At 39.9% G+C, this 15,795-nt stretch overlaps 1 non-coding gene across 1 annotated transcript; it reads right to left on the bottom strand.

Moving 5' to 3' along the window:
* Positions 1-15,067: 15,067 nt before the first annotated feature.
* On the bottom strand, positions 15,068-15,173 carry LOC141568183 (U6 spliceosomal RNA). The gene has a single exon (XR_012491227.1). It is a non-coding gene; the product is annotated as a U6 spliceosomal RNA (small nuclear RNA).
* Between the last annotated feature and the right edge of the window lie 622 nt (positions 15,174-15,795).

The raw sequence follows: 15,795 nt of genomic DNA, 5'->3' as shown, positions 1-15,795 counted from the left end.
AGGGTCTTCAAGACAACTTATAGTCAGGCCCTTTCTCTTCAATACGGCCCGATGCCACACTTGAGCTGTAGGAAATATTTTAGAGTGAGATTCTAATGTCGGTAACAGGTGTCTCTACCTTGTTTAAGTTGTCTGAAGATTCCTATTCTTATAAATGGCCCACACAGAAGAAAGGGTCCCACGTTAAGAATTAATTCACCTTTGTTGAATATCACTTGAGTAAACATATACAAAAACCTGAATAACAGGAAAAGGCTGATGGAGATTGAGGGAGAGGGGTAGTGATGAAATAATCTGGTTGATTTTCTGCATGTAGAAAGATGAAAATAAAAGACTTATAAAAGAAGAGTAAAAGATTTAGGCCAGGGCTTTATATGATAGAAAAACAAACAAACAAAAACATACACAAATAAAAGTTAAGAGACACAATAAGTTAGATTCCACTAATGAGTTTAATAGGCAGCCATCTTAATGGGAGAGAAGGTAGACTGTAAGTGTGAAATTGGGCAACTTAAAGAGGCAAGAGCCAAAAACATAAAGGGACCCTTCCTGCCCTGGAGGTTCTTTTGATTCTGAAGTGTGTTCATCCAGCTGAGTAAAGACCTGGTGAGGATATCATATGTCCTCTAAAGGGGCATCCACCAACTGGAGAAAGATGTGCCATCACTGTCCAAAGCTCATTAGCAGATTGAAAGGGTGACACTGCATTACTCTGATTAAGGATTACTTTCTAATTCCAGGGACAGAACTCTCCTCAGAATGAGTAGGCCTTCACACAGAAACACAGACTCACATGGCACGGCTAAAACACAAATAGCTTTTAAGGCTGCTTTCCATCTTCCCAAGACCCAGTGGGAAAGAAAGGGGAGGGTCTCTAGCAAAGAGGGAGCTAAGGGTTAGAGTTGCCAGCTCCCCAAGCCAGGTGCCTTTCCCACTAATAGGGGAGGAGTGTGATGCCATCTTACTGGCAGAGGAAACCTTGGAAAACTGGGTCCTCCCAGTCTCTTTAGGGAAAACACAGTACTTCCAACCTCCCACCCCAGCGGGACAACAGCAACATCACAGACTAGATGAGGAACCCGCTACCTCAGACGCTCCCAGGGAGACAGCATTTGGGCTCCTACCATTTATTGGGATAACTGGGTCCAGGACCTTTAGAAAATGCCTAGACATTCCAGGACTGGGCTTCTCAGGGAAAAGTCACGTGCCAGTCCCTTTAACATGTGTAACGAAAAGCAATCTGCACTTTTATATTTTAAATGTATTGTTGGGGCTTCATTTCAAACTGCAATATTATAAAATTGCTTGAGGTAGCTTTAAATCCAAGACAGTGCTTTCCAACTCTTTTGACCGAGACTCACAAACATAGATGTAAAACAATTTTTATCATAAATCACACGCACAAAACTAATATAAAAGTTTTATGGAACATTACGGACCCTTATTATATACAATACACTCTAATATTATCTATCCCATTTTATCTCATTGTCTTATCTGTTTGCTGCAATCACCACAATTATTCCATAATTCACTAATGGGTCAGAATCTGAGTTTGAGAAACACTATTTAAAGTATAATTTCCTCCACAAAAGACCCCGAATAGCCAAAGCAATCCTAAGAAAAGCGAACAATGCTGGAGGTATCACACTCCCTGACTTCAGCTTGTACTACAGGGGAACAGTAATCAAAATAGTATGTAGTATTGGCAGAAAAACAGACACACTGACTAATGGAATACAGTTGAGAACTCAGAAATAAACCCACATAAATATGGACAGATAATTTTCGACAAGACAAAAACATACAATGGATAAAAGACAGCCTCTTCTTTGGTGCTGGGAGAACTGGAAAGACACATGAAAAACAATGAAATTAGACTGCTGTCTGTCACCGTATACCAAAGTTAACTCAAAATGGATCAAAGATCTAAACATAAGACCTGAAATAATAAACTGCATAGATGAAAACATAGGTACCACACTTATGGACCTTGGGTTCAAAGAGCATTTTATGAATTTGACCTTAAATGCAAGGGAAGTAAAAGCTAAAATAAATGAATGGGACTGTATCAAATTAAAAAACTTCTGCACAGCAAAAGAAACCATGCACAAAATAAAGAAGCAACCAATCGAATGGGAGAAGATATTTGCAAACAAGGTCTCCGATAAGGGCTAATATCCAAAATATACAAGGAACTCATACAACTCAACAATTAAAAAACAAACAATTCAATTAAAAAATAGGCAGAGGACCTGAACAGACATTTCTCCAAACAGGACATACAGATGGCCAATAGACATATGAAAAGATGTTGAACATCACTAATCATCAGAGAAATACAAATCAAAACCACAATGAGATATCACCTCACACCAGTCAGAATGGCTATCATCAGTAAGACAAATAATAAATGTTAGAGAGGCTGTGGAGCAAAAGGAACCCTCATACACTGTTGGTGGGAAAGCAGATTGGTGCAGCCACTGTGGAAGGCAGTGTGGAGAAGCCTCAAAAAATTAAGAGTAGAATTAACATATGACCCAGCAATCCCTCTCTTGGGTACCTACCTAAAAATCTGAAAGCATTTATTCATAAAACTATATGTGCTCCAATGTTCATTGCAGCTTTATTTATAGTGACCAAGACATGGAAAAAACAAAAGTGTCCTTCGATAGATGATTGGATAAAGAAGATGTGGTATATATACACAATGGAATACTACTCTGCAGTAAGAAAAGTTGAAGTACTGCCATTTGGGATAACGTGAATGGATCTTGAGATTATTACGCTAAGTGAAATAAGCTAGACAGAAAAAGTCGACAACCATATGATTTCACTGATATGTGGGATATAAAACTGAAACCAACAAAAGAAGAACACAAACAAATAAAGAAAGAAAAACTCATAGACACAGACAATAGTTTAGTGGTTTACCAGAGGGTAAGGGGGGAGGGGGGTGGAGATGAGGGTAAAGGGAATCAAATATATGGTTATGGAAGGAGAACTGACTCTGGGTGGTGAACACACAATGTGATATATAGATAGATATAGATATAGATATAGATATAGATATAGATATAGATATAGATATAGATATAGATATAGATATAGATATAGATATATCAGAATTGTACACCTGAAATCTATGTAATTTTACTAACAATTGTCCCCCCTATAAGCTTTAATTTAAAAAAAGAAAGAAAAATGCACTTATTTTTCACTGCTAGTGGGAAAACATAATTTGACATATTCTTTATATCATATGTTTACCTATATTTTAAGTCAATGTATTTAATCCTAAAAGAGATTAAAGCTCACCATTTGATTAACAGCTAAAGTTCCAATATAAAGTAAATTTATTAATTCACTGATTATAAACATTTGTTTATGACACATGGAGGATGCATAAATTGGTGTTATGCATCAACTTTTCATAGTCATGAGAATAATGTAAATAATATACAAAAATATAATGTGCATTTACTGTAAAAAATGAAAACCAATTATCCAAGTATTAAATTGTAAAACGTCATCTTTCTGTGATTTTTCTTTCCTCTGAGTCTTAGCATGTAACCTGTTTCTTTCAAAATAACCAATTAAAGCAAAAAAAACATTAATTAGACTCAATCATGTCAATACAATCTTTAAAAAGGTGCTAAAATACTATACCTATGAATACTGAGTCAAAACCAAAACAGAACAAAATATAAATACTTCCAGAAAGTTAATATCAAATAATGCCCTTCATGGCATTCACTACCATGACAGATTTTACTTACTCTATAAAATTATCTTAAAACATTTTGAAACTCCCTTTTGGGAAGAGACTTCAAGACCAGTTTAAGCCACTTGAGAAAAGCAGCTTTGTTATTTATTATTACATCATATCTCTTATCTACGCTTAATTAAAACTACTTAAACCCACACCTTCCTCAACAGAATTTACTTGAAGTGTCTCCCAATTAATTCCTATAATCATACATACACCAAAAGAGGAAGACTTGTCATAGTAGAAGATAGTCAAAGAATGGAACACAAAAATCAGTTCCAAACCAAAAAATATATATATTTTTTTAATCCAAAATTGTTTCCAAAAATATTTTAGGTAATTACAAAATATTCAGAATAGGTGGATAACCTTCCAGAGGGACAATATTGAAGGGTAAAATTTTCATCTGGGATATGTCCTTACTTTATAGTCACCCTTAATATTTACATATTTACTGTACATTATGGAAATTGGCACTAAATATAGCTATATAGGCAAAACATACTTTATTTTTTAAAGCTGAAAGACCATAATAAAGGTGCAGCCTAAAAAGAAGGGATAATATGAACTTAATGTTAGGCTAAATGCCCTTATTTTTATCAGTTTTTTTTAATATTTAAATACCCTTTTAGTTATTTTTCATTAAATCTTTAATTTTATGACATATTTTTAACTCAAAGGTGTATTTACCTTTTACCAATCTCTCACAATTTTTCTTTTTTTTTCTCTAACAAAGAGGCAGGACAATTTCAGAACCATAACTTTCAGTGAAATCAATCATTTGGTAAAGTGGCAGGTTCATGCTTCTGCTAAGATTACTGTACTGATGAAGCCAAATTCACAGGTTTGATCCCTAAGTGGGCCAATTTACTTTGCTACAGGGAGTCTCTCCAATGCTGGCCTGACATCCTGCAAATGGGAGCCATCAGTCATAAGGAGAAGCTGGGGGGAAAGTGTGGGTGGAGTAGAGCCAACACATCACCACTGTAGGGAAACAACTCCAAGTCCAAACTCACCAGTGGCTACATCATGGCATTGCTCTTGTAAATAAAAGAGAGAACTATCTTCCAAATGATAGTGAATTGGCACAGGTGAGAGTATAAATCTGATCTCTAGAAATGTACTTTAAATCAAGTATATCAGTAATTACAGAACTAGTAATCAATTGTTGGTTTGATGAGGGTTGTACCAAGCATGGTAGGAGGTATAGAGAGACCCCAATAAAATGTATGAATTTATTTACAATGCATTTGTTTCCAGTTTCCACAAAATACTGGCTGTGGCTCAAACAAAACAAAAAATATAGTGACTGGCTGAGAAATTACTATAATAGTCTGGATAAAATAAACTGCAATCCAGGGTCTCTTGTTCCGCTCCCCGCACAAGAACGCAGGCAAGATAGTGATTTCATTTCCTTTGGATATATACCCAGAAGTGTAACTGCTAGATGGTGAGGCCGAAAAGGAACACCAATGGAGCCATAGATAGCGGAGTCATACCACTATAGTCTCGATGGGGCTGGGCTGGAGACACAGGAAGCAGGATCCACACGATCTGCAATCCACCATCTTCTTCTCTGCCAACCAACCAATGCCCTAGCGTAGCAATGGCAGTTATATCAGTGGCTAATGGCTAACTGGTCATAGCTGACGGCCACCCAGCCACAGCAGATAGCCATCTACTACGCGAGCCAGCACCTTTTCATGTGAGGTTGAGAGCCTGGAAACTGCTCTCTGGAACTCTATCCAGAGTTCCACACAGAGTATGGTGAGTACAAAAAGGAACAACAACGGAGCTATAGATAGGGGAGTCATACCACTATATTCTCGCTGGCGGCTGGTCAAGACACAAAAGCAAATATCTGCCAGTACCCCAGCAAGGGGACTTCCTGCACCCCAGTCTCACTGGTGGCCAAGCAAGACACAGGAAGTAGGATCCACATGATCCACAATCCACCATCTACGCTTGCTAACCCCACTTGCTGGCTGCAATCCACAGTCTGCTTCTCTGACAACCAACCAACCCCTTGCCTGCCTAGCCATGGCAGTTATATTAGTGGCTAATGGCTAACCGGTTACAACTGATGGCTACCCAGCCACAACAGATGGTCATCTGATTACAGCTGATTGCCATCTAATAACCAAGCCAGCACCTTTCCACATGAGGCTGAGAGCCTGGAAACTGCTCTCTGGGACTCTGTCTCCACACAAACAAAACCTATTAAAGCATTGTGTCAAAGTTTTATTTAACTCATTAATGAGGGAACTAGCAAGATAACGAAGTGTCATGCGGGAGACCCTGCTCGCTGCACCATTTGTCGTGCGAGGCAACCTATGGGGTCTCTGGTCCTGCTTCCCACATAAGAACGCAGGACATGATGAGGTCAAAAAGGAACACCCATGGATCCATAGGTAGGGGAGTCATACCACTATATTCTCGCTGGCAGCTGGGTTGGAGACACAGGAAGCAGGAGTCACACTATTCGCAACCCTCACTGCTCCGCTTACAGGCTCAGCCAACATCTTCTTGCTAGCCCCCATTTGCTGCTAGCATAGCCACGGCAGTTATATTAGTGGCCAATGGCTCACTGGTTACAGCTGACGGCCAACTAGCCACAGCTGATGGCCATCCAGTCACAGTTGATGGCCATTTACTACCTGAGCCAGCACCTTGCCATGTGAGGCCGAGAGCCTAGAAACTGCATTCCTGGCTCTGTCCCCACACAAAGGCAAAATAAAATTTAACAAACTGAATATTTTTAGTCAGTAGGGGAAAAAACCTGAAATAAGTACAAGTTGGTTACAGTCCTACAGGGCAATAAAACCATCACATCTTAGCAGTTTTACACAACTGTAAAATGGCCCTAATCAGTTGTGCAAACAAAGCTCTATTCCCTTAGAACATATTAGAAACAGCTGGGGAGTTTTTAAAAATACTGACAATTAGGTCTTACCCTCGATATTCTGATTTAATTGGAAATTAAGTAAGGCCTCAGCAGCAGGATTTTTAAAACCTCCTCCAATGATTCTAATGTGCAGCCAAGTTTGAGAACCACTGCCCTAAAAAATGACATGGCCTTTACAAGGCTTTCACAATCTGCCCGTGCACCTTGCTATTCAAAATGCATAGCACTGTCCAGAGCATGCCATCAACTGGGTCCCCCAGAATCTGGGTCTCCAACCCAGATGCACTGGGTCTGAATCTGCTTTTAAAATATAACCAGGTAATCCAGATGTACATTCAAATGTGAGAAGCACTTTTCTAACACCATATTGAAAGGACTTGCAACCATTTTTTCCTTATTCCAAGTTTTAGAATAATTTTTCTAAGATAACATCAATAAGAAACTGCCAAATATCTCCCAAAAAGTCACAGATAACATTTTAACTATAGGAATATTTGTGGAGAGGGGAAATCAACTCTGAGCTGGAAAACCTGCGCTAGATCAGTCAAAGGTCCCACTTCCCAGAGTCCTCAGCCAACAGGGACCCCTGGGATGACAAAACTGGGAGCATTTCAGATGAATAGATGGTTTCTAAGGGATCTTAAGGTTAAACATCATGCTTTGTGTATTACCTTTACTAAGAGCTGCTGGGAATTGGGAGGGGGTGGGAGGTCCCACACGTGCCAATCATTTTTATCCACTAGCCAATCAGGTAACAAGCAGAGGATACTAGTTATGGAGGAAAAAAATAAATAGATCTGTTGTATTTGAATGCCTAGTTTCGGAAAAATTAGGGTAAACTTTTCAATGAAAGGGTTTTAAAAAACTTACCCAGCGTCAAATTGCTAAAATTTGAGGGTCATTGTGTCAATTCAGACCTAGTGTTAACTGCATTTTGTGAAAGGCTGACAAAGGAGTTCACCGCTTTCTGAGAATGAAAATTTAGGCCATAATTACCAGGCAACAAGACCCTCTATATGGCTATTAACACCTGGGAAAACATGAACAATGTTCTAAAACACAAATTTCCAGAAATATGAAATGACTTTCACATTGGCATGAAAGTATAATAACCATATATCTTGAATTTTCAAAGTCACTGACAATTATGAAAATATGTCATTAAAATTCATATATTTATTATATATTTATTGAGTACTGGGTACTTTTCTAGGTTTACAGTGGTGAACAAAAGCACAGCCCCTGCCTTCATGGAACTTACAGTCTAGTAAGGAACAAGGATATCAAACAAATAAAATAAATGCTTTGTTACTGTCGTGCTGGAGACCCTGCTCGCTGCGCCATTTGTCGGGCAGGGAGGCCTACAGGGTCTCCGCTCCCGCTCCCCACATAAGAACGCAGGATATGGTGAGTCCAAAAAGGAACACCCACGGAGCCATAGGTAGGGGAGCCATACCACTATACTCTCACTGGAGGCTGGATCCACACTGTCCACAAACAACCATCCACGCTTGCCAGCCCAGCTGCCACCTTCTTGCTAGCCCCCATTTTTCTTCTCTCTTTGCTAGTGTAGCCACAGCAGTTATATTAGTGGCCAATGGCTCACTGGTTACAGCTGACGGCCAAGTAGCCACAGCTGATGGCCATCCAATCACAGTTGATGGCCATTTACTACCTGAGCCAGCACCTTTCCACATGAGGCCAAGAGCCTGGAAACTGCACTTTGGGGCTCTGTTCCCACAGTTACTATAACACAGCTTGGTAAGTGTGATAAAAGAACAGAGTGAGTTTGATTAAAATGGCTGATTCAATGTATAGCTAAATGTAATGTATTATCTGTAATGTTTCAAGGTTTTATAAGTTAATAAGTTCCCAAATCATAAAATGATTTGAATCATAAAATATATAAATTAGTAACTATACATTTGTCGGGCAGGGGACCCGGCGGGGTCTCTGCTCCTGCTCCCCTCATAAGAACGCAGGACATGGTGTGGCCAAAAAGGAACACCCACGGAGCCATAGGTAGGGGAGTCATACCACTATATTCTCTCTGGCGGCATCCGCCTCTCTGCAATCCGCTCTTGCTAGCTCAGCCACCATCTTCTTGCTAGCCCCCCATTTTTCTCCTCTCTGCTAGCGTAGCCACAGCAGTTATATTAGTGGCCAATGGCTCACTGGTTATAGCTGATGGCCAACTAGCCACAGCTGATGGCTATGCAATCACAGTTGATGGCCATTTACTACCTGAGTCAGCACCTGTCTATGTGAGGCCGAGAGCCTGGAAACTGCTTTCTGGGGCTCTGTCCCCACAACATTTCATTAAGGCTGCCAAATGTACTTGATTCTGCTTAATTCCTCAAATGATAAGAAACATCCCAAATCTCTGACAATACTTTTCTGACCTTCATTATGGCAGATATTGTTGGCTTTCAATGACCAGCTGAAAGTACACAGTGTCTTTCAAAGATCTAAAGAATCAGAGACCTTAATTAGGGCTGTGGAGAAAAAACACACATATTGATTCAGGTACCTTAAATCCTCTCTGGAAAAGGAATGGAAATCATATATATATATATATATATATATATATATATATATATATATATATATACACACACACACACACACGTATATATATCCATCTATATCTATGGATACATGTGTATCTCCGATTTCAAAGATGCTGATTTGGTAAGCACATTATTCATTAAAACTGGTAGAGAACTACAAATAATATCACAACTGAAAAGGTATGAACCCTTTTTGTGATGAAAAGGTTGTCTGAGGTTTTTTTTTTTCTATTTCTCCATGGCAATATAAATGAGTCTGTTCTCTCCAAATAATAGTCTTAGACTTACCATGCTTGATTTCAACCATGATTATAACTACTGTCCTTTGCATTATTCATCCAGAATGCCTCCTCTCTCAACTCATTCAATGCTTTCATTACTCCTGGAACCCATAACCCCTGACCTCTAAGTTTCAGCTCATGATACCTCTTTCCTACCCTCTTCACTCTCTTGTGGTCAGTTTGAGACACACTACGTACAACCTCAGAACACAAAGATCTAAATTCAGATTTTCCTTCCTCCAAAGAGGCCAAGAAGAGGAAAATATGCCAGATTATTCAATAATGAAGGGTACCTAATCAATAAGGAAACAAATCAAGTAAAGTTGTCCTCCTACATTATCAACTCCTGATTTTATCTACTTCTTATTTCATATTTTTTCCAGTTTCATTATGATGTAATTGATATTTAATACTGTATGGGTTTTAGGTGTACATGGTGTTTGATACATTTACATATTGCAAAGTGGTTACCAAAACAAGTTTAATTAACATCCCTCACCACAGAGTTACAGTTTTTTCCTTTTGTTGAGAACATTAAGATCTACTCTCTTAGCAACTTTCAAATATACAATACAGGATTGTTAACTGTTGCTGTATGTTACCTCCCCATGACTTCTTTATTTTATAATTGAAAGTTCGTACCTTTTGACCCCCTTTACCCATGTCCCTTGCCCCTGCATCTGGCAATCACCAGTCTGTTCTATGTATCTGTGAGTTTAGTTTTTTGGATTGCACATGTAAGTAAGATCATAAGGCATTTGTGTTTCTCCATATGACTTATTTTACTTATCATAATGCCCTCAAGGTCCATTCATGTTTTTGCAAATGGCAGGATATCCTTTTTAATGGCAGTATACCATTCCTCTGTGTGTGTGTGTGTGTGTGTGTGTGTGTGTGTGTGTAGTCTCACATTTTCTTTATCCACTGATGAACACTTAGGTTGTGTCCATGTCTTGGCTATCCTAAATAATGCTACAAAGAACATGGGGGCGGGGGAAGGAAGTGCATAAATCTTTCAAGATAGTGATTTCATTTCCTTTGGATATATACCCAGAAGTGTAATTGCTAGATGAATGACAGTTATGTTTTTAATTTTTTGAGAAAACCTCCATACTGTTTGTTTTCCACAGTGGCTTCACCAATTTAAATACCTACTGATAGTGCCCAAAAGTTCCCTTTTCTCTCTACAACCTAGCCAATATTTGTTTCTTGTCTGTCTGAAAATAACCATCCTAACAGGCATGAGGTGATGTCTTATTATGGTTTTCATTTGCATTTTCCTGCTGATTAGTGATGTTGAGCACATTTTCATGTATCTGCTAGCCATTTGTATTTTTTTCTTAAAAAAAAAATGTCTATTCCAGTCCTTTGCCCATTTTTTAAAACATATTATTTTTGTCATTGAGTTGCATGTGTTCTTTATTTATTTTGGATATTAATCCTTATCAGATGTGATGTGATGAGGTAACCACACAGTCTTGGTCCTCTGGGAAGGTAGATAATGAAGCCAGATATTCCCTCCGGTGTGAAAAGTGCTGTGAGTTGGAAAGCAAGAACAGATCCTAGCTTGGGAGTTGGAGAAACGCATCCAAGGGAAAGCTTTCAGTATAACGGGAAGGAAAGAAAAGAAAGGATGAGGTTTCAAGGATTGCTTTTGTTCTTGTTTTGAAGTGTTTATAATGAAAAGTTCCCATCTGATGACTTCTCATTCCGCTGTGGTGGTCCAAATAACATATGATAACATATAATCAACGAGTGAGGAATGTGGAGAAGTTTTAGGATGGTGAATTTGTTTTAAGTACTTAGGCAAGTGAATTGGCTAAGAAAACAATCATATAAACTCCGAAAACACGGGTGATTTTGTTTCCTTCACTTCGATGAGGGCCTAGTACACATGAAACGTTGAAGGAATGAATGGATTGTTTCAGGCAGTGTTGGGGCTGACAAGCAGTTGTAAAGATGAATTTATGGTGGTAAAAACATACTTAATTGTGTGATTTTTGTCCAAGATGTATCAGCCCATCATTAGAAGACAGGTCTACAAAAGAGAAAGTTGAATTTTTCCATGCAGGAGTGATGGAAGGAGAGTGGGGTAGTTTCTTTAGAGTAGAGCTATTTAGGTTTGGGGTTAAGTGATGGACCAGGAAGGCTTTCTCGGACAGGAAATGAAGACACAAAGTGGTCAGATGAGCAGGGAGAAAGGATGAAGTGGCTTGCAGTTCCTGAAGAGGCTGAGGGATTGGCATACAGAGGGCATGAGCAGAAAGAATAAAGCATAAAGAGTGGAATATCATACTATTTTTTTCAGAAGGCAGAAGTGCTCCTGGTGATAAGTTCTTAGATATGGCCGTGACTGAACTGGAATGGGGGTAAAGGTCTCTGAGATAAGAAGGGACAGACAGTGAGAGGCCAGCTTGTTGGATGGTCTATCCACATGGATGTTTGGACTTCTGATGGATTCCTGCCCCTTCAGCTTTCTGTCCAAGGCTCCATCCCACCTCTTTCCTGTCCTAAGTTCTCCACAGAATCAGCCTTTCCTGCAACTCTAAGCTTCAGTCAACAGCATGGCTCTGGCGAAGAAGGCAGAAATGGGACAGTGAGAGAGAGGGCTGGAGACACATGCTTTGTTTTTGTTTTAGCACCAGTATTCACTCACCTTCTGTCAATAGTCCCTCTATTGCCCTCTGGAGAAGTAACCTCACACCACTTCTACCCCCATGCCACCTTTTCCTTCTTCATTGGATACTCCAATCTTTTTGACGTTTTTCTCTTCATTCCACTTAGTCGTTAAACACTTTGACCCTAATAACATGGGTATAGATGAGGACAAAGATCCACTTGGCACCTTTGGCCATTTTTGCTTCAGTGAACTGAGTGGGGTTTCCAGGAAGTAACTCTTCTAAGAAAGTTCCAATTATTCCTACACCTCATGATATTTACACCTACGTCTAATTACCTTTCCCCTTGAGTGTAGGCTGGACTTAGTGATTTGCTTCTGACTGATAATATAAACAAAAGGTGATAGGATGTCATTTCCATGATTAATTTACAAAAGACTAGATTCTGTCTTGCTAGCAGACTCTCTCCTGACTTTGATGAAGTAAGCTGCCGTATTGGAGAAGCCCACATGGCAAAGAATGGAGGGTAGCCTCCAGCCAACAGCTAACAAGTAATTGAGGATCTCAGACCAATAGGCCTCGAGGAACTGCATCCTGCCAACAGCTATAGAGTTGAGCACAAAGGTGGGTTCTTCACCAGTTGATCCTTGAGATGAAATTACAGCCTCTGCTGACACCATAATTGCATCCGTGTATGAGACTCTGAAGCAGGGAACTCAAATACGCTCTCCCTGGATTCCTGACCCCCAAAAATTGTGAAATAACAAATATGTGTCTTTTAAGACACTCATTTTGGGGTACCACTTACATACTTACATAAGAGATAATTAGAGCACCTCAAAATAACTGTAACCTTGGTGTATGATGTAACATGGCTGGGAAGGCAGGCCCCAAATAAGACGACAAGCTCTCTGAAAACATCCCTGCAGATATCGTGCTCGTTCTCAGTGATGATCCCACGTACTCTTATGCTGAGGTGGTGTCATCATGCTCTACCAAGTCCTGACTGGTGTCCAGGAGGTGAGGCCAAGGTAAGTGTCAGGTGGAATGCATGGCCAGGATGGGGTCACCAGTAGTAATGTTGAGCTCATTCTCCTTGTCCTCATTTTTTTCTTACTTCCTGACACATTCCTCCATTAATCTTTCTTTGCTCTCTGTCTCCTTTTCCGCCAAATTCTGAGTGGCTGCCTGGTGACCACTCCTACAAGGGATGGCCAGGTGATCCTTTGGTCTTGCAATAATGCTATCAAGCTGGGCACCCTGAAGAGATTTCCCTGAGGATCAGCTTCCCATTGTATGAGGTGCTCTCACAAGCAGGAAGAGCTCATTGCCTAGCTCAGAATGTGCCTTCCGGACATATTAACACTGCATGTGTAACAGATTCTCCACCTGGACTCACCCACTTCCTAGACCCTCCTCTCGCCACCCCAGTGTCCACAATCACAAAACACATCCATACACACCCTAATCAATGACCGCCCACCTGAGACATACTCTCGAATCAGGAACTATTTTTAAATGAAAATAAGCCACTGTTTTCAGGAAAATATTTGTGTCCCAGGTCATTTCAGAGCTGCATGTTCTGTCCTGCCTACTGCTCCATGAAGGGTAGAGGAGGGCGAAAGGGTGAACTGCTACCCATTTTCATCAGAGTGTGGGAAGGAGAGGGGAACGGGGTCCATCCAAACTTCCTAAGCTCTGAGGAGCAGGTGATACATATCTGTAACCAAGATGTCCAAGAGGGAGGGTTTTCCATGCCACTAAGCTAAGGGCCTACACACACTCTTCCCTACTTCCTATTCCAAAACTTTCTGGAGGCAACAAGGGGGAATTCTGGCTGCAATATGCCAGAGTACCACATCCTCCCCTACACGGTTATATAGTTGTGAAGAGTGAGGAAACAGATAAAAAGAGGCTTGGAGCCAAATTCTGGTCTTTAAGGGATTTTCTCACTTTGAGATGGCCTTAAAGTTAGTAGTATAAACATTTTGTAATTTTATGTAAAAATAAAGTGTTTTATTTTATATTTTTATTAGTTTCAGGTGAGCAAAGCAATGTAATTGTTAGACATTTAAACCCTAATGAAGTGATAACCCACCCGCCAAGCTACTACCCATCTGGCATTTTATATACCTGTCAAAATACCATTTACTGTCTTCCCTGTGTTGTACTCCACCTCCCGTTACCACATATATGTATATATATATATATATATATATATATATATGTGGTTATCATTGGCATTCAATATTATTCTTCTTCAGCTTCAGGTGTACAGTGCATTGATCAGGCATCTACACAGTCTATGACGTGATCCCCCGATAAGTCCAGTGCCCATCTGGCACCTTACATGATCTTTACAACATTGTTGCTTATATTCCCCATAGTGTATTAACTATCAATTTGTATTTCTTAATGCCTTCACCTTTTTCACTCTGCCCCCAACCCCATTCCCATCTATCACCTGAGAGATCTAGCACCTACTTGGCACCATATCTAGTTATTACAGTATTGTTGACTATATTCCTTATGCTATAACCTACATCCCCATGACTACTGTGTGACAACCAATTTGTTCTTCTTAATCCCTTCCCCTTTCACCCATCCTTACCCCCGCTCCCATATTAAAGAAGTCCCTCTAAGACTCCTTGTAATATTGGTTTGGTGGTGATGAACTCCTTCAGCTTTTTCTTGTCTGGGAAGCTCCTTATCTGTCCTTCTATTCTAAAGGGTGAAGCCATCTTGATTGTAGATCATTGCTTTTCATAACTTGGTATATTTCCTGTCAATCCCTTCTTGCCTGAAAAGTTTCTGTTGAGAAATCAGCTGACTGTCTTATGGGGGCTCTCTTGTAGGTAACTAACTGCTTTCGTCTTGCTGCTTTTAAGATTCTCTCTTTGTGTTTAACCTTTGGAATTTTAATTAAAAATATGGAACAATTCACACATTTCATGTCATCCTTGCACTGGAGCCATGCTAATCTTCTCTGTATAATTCCAAGTTTAGTATATGTGCTGCCAAAGTGAGCACTAACGTGTTCTAAATACAAGATATCTAAGCAGGGTCAAATAAAAGTCCCCAGTATGAAACTGAGAAGGCCAACATCTGTACTCTATAAGGGACTGCAAAACTTTTAGAAACCAAAAGAGCAAAACTGTAAGAGCTTATTAACTCCTTACTTTCGCTAAGCACAAGCCAAGGAATATCAAAAACCTACAACCCTGATTCAGTACACAGAGAACACGAGTCTCCATTAGAAGAAACATTTATTGAGAAGGAATCAATATCTTGGTTGTGTTAAGATTGAAACTGAAAGATTGTTCTCACCAGGGATGAGTTACCTTGAAAACTGCAAAGTTTTCTCAACAAGGACTGAATTATTTCCTTGCAGAAATGTTTTCTCCCTGGAAGAGCTGGGGAAGCATTTTCTGTTTGAACAAAAGAGTCAGATCTCTGAACACGGTCCTTTCATCAGCGGTGAGTATGGCCAGAGAGACCTGGAATACTTGATGCATGTAGGTGGGTCTTCATGGGGCACAGGGTCCCTGGATGGTGGGGAAGGGTGATGACTCCGGCATAATTGCTGGTCATTGAAGACCACAGCTTTCTGGGGATGTCTGATCCTGACTCTGTTCCTTACAACATCTGTGAG

Source organism: Rhinolophus sinicus, linkage group LG01 (genome assembly GCF_036562045.2).
Source record: "Rhinolophus sinicus isolate RSC01 linkage group LG01, ASM3656204v1, whole genome shotgun sequence".
NCBI classification, from domain to species: domain Eukaryota; kingdom Metazoa; phylum Chordata; class Mammalia; order Chiroptera; family Rhinolophidae; genus Rhinolophus; species Rhinolophus sinicus.
Note: the sequence above shows the minus strand (reverse complement) of the source record. Positions and strands in the feature narration are given on the sequence as shown.